Source organism: Branchiostoma belcheri, unplaced genomic scaffold (assembly GCF_001625305.1).
Source record: "Branchiostoma belcheri isolate BF01 breed outbred unplaced genomic scaffold, Haploidv18h27 scaffold55, whole genome shotgun sequence".
In the NCBI taxonomy this organism is placed as follows: Eukaryota; Metazoa; Chordata; class Leptocardii; order Amphioxiformes; family Branchiostomatidae; genus Branchiostoma; species Branchiostoma belcheri.
In genome coordinates this window covers 1,002,933-1,004,757 of record NW_017804187.1, presented here as the reverse complement: position 1 = coordinate 1,004,757, position 1,825 = coordinate 1,002,933, and the positions used below count along the sequence as shown (strand labels likewise).

The window sequence follows — 1,825 nt, the reverse complement described above, 5'->3', positions numbered from 1 at the left end:
AGCTGCCGCCGTGTCGCGTGCCTGCGAAGCTGGTGTGTTATGTCCAAGGGCGGTTACACCGGCTATACAGATACAGATACAGAGTAGTATCATTACTAAACTTGTAAACAATAAGCCAAATCCCAAACCTCTGCTTGGACTTGAAGAGTATCTCTTCGTTTGAGTGCGCGAATGCACTACTGTTTTCTGTTTAGCTTGCTGTAAGAATGACAAGAAACTTTGTTGCTTGACAGTCCTATCCGATACAATACCACGTAAAACACAGTGTAAAGTCAACTCTCATAGTATGAGAATATATATCATAGTGTGTAGAAGATACATAGCTGACGACTCTATCACTGAATCATGATGGTGTCATCGAATGACTCTTCTTTACCAGACGCTGCGAACAACGCACTAGCTTTTTCCTGGAGGTCAAAGGTCATAGAACCGAGATTCGAATGCAGACGACCGGACGGTACGTGTTGAATTTCCCGCCTTTTCTTCTCGTTTTCTTTCGTCACAGAAAGTATGCAAAGTTTCTAGCATCCGCGTTATGTTTGTGAGAGTTTTTAGGTATCACAAGAATGCTTAGGAAGTTTCAGGGCTTCTTTTTTTGTCGTTCCAGCGATGAAATTTAGGGGTGACCTTGAACAGTTTGTGATCATGGCACAAGAACATGGAGGCGCCATCATTCTGTCACGTTTCCTTTCGTCACACAAGGTAAGGATAATCACCAGTAGCCTTAGACTGTTTGTGAGAGTTCTTAGGTATATCAACTTGTCAACAATGTTTTTTGTGCCACGGATTTTCTTTGTCATTACAGCAAGTTTAGAGGTGACCTTGAACAGTTCACAAGAACCTGAAGGGCGCCTTGATTCATGGATTCATGCACGCTTTCGTTCATCACAAGGTAAGGAAAGCCTCCAGTAGCCTCCTACTCTTTGCATGGAGGTAGCTTTTTTCTACCTCCATGCTCTTTTTGAGAATTGTCAGGTATCGCAAAAATGCTTATTAGTAGGAAGTTTCAGGGCTGTTCTTTTTGTCGTTGCAGCAATGAAGTTTAGAAGTGATCACAAGAAACATGGAGGATGGAGGGCGCCATCACTAAGTCATTTTTTTTCACCACCGAAGGTAAGAAAGGCCTCCAGTTAAGCCTTAGACTGTTTGTGAGAATTCTTAGGTATCACAACAATTCTTCATAAGCTCCATTTTTATTGATTGTGTTTGTTTGGTTTTAGAGCAATGAAGTTTAGAGGTGACCTTGAAGTCAAAAACACAACAACCAAGAAGGGCATCATCACTCGCTCCAGTTTGCACGTGGACACAAGCACAGTGAGGTAAGAACACGTTATGTCAGTCTCATGAAAAAAATAATGTTTGATTTACATGGAGTAGTCAAGTTTTCTGAGAAATTTAAACTGTTCTCCAACTCATAAATTTCACTCACCGGAATTTTCGACTGAATCACTCAGTCTTCCTCAGCTATCTGACCCAAATGCTGTGGACAATTCAGGTGATAGAAATCTATGACTTTCATGCTGAAGTAGTCAAGTTTGCTAGCATTCAAGTTCCAGCATTCTAGCATGTTCCTTAGTGGTTAATTGCTCAGTGATCATGTTGACTTGATGTTACAGAAATTGTGTTGAAAATTGGTTAAGAGTTAAATGTTGCAAGTTGTGTCCTAACAAACTTGTTACAAAGTTGGTTGGGCATATAACATGGCCCTTTACATCACATGTATAAATTTCCAATGTTGTGATCTGGGATTTCATGTAATGTTTCATCTCAAATCCCACGTGGATCCCACGAGATGAAAATCATCACAGGGGATCCACATGTAATC

At 40.9% G+C, this 1,825-nt stretch overlaps 1 long non-coding RNA gene across 1 annotated transcript; it reads left to right on the top strand.

The window, feature by feature from the left end:
• Positions 1-425: 425 nt before the first annotated feature.
• LOC109481402 lies at positions 426-1,320 on the top strand. The gene is made up of 5 exons (XR_002140896.1): positions 426-457; positions 608-702; positions 806-892; positions 1,034-1,113; positions 1,221-1,320. It is a non-coding gene; the product is annotated as an uncharacterized LOC109481402 (long non-coding RNA).
• The last annotated feature ends 505 nt before the right edge of the window (positions 1,321-1,825 follow it).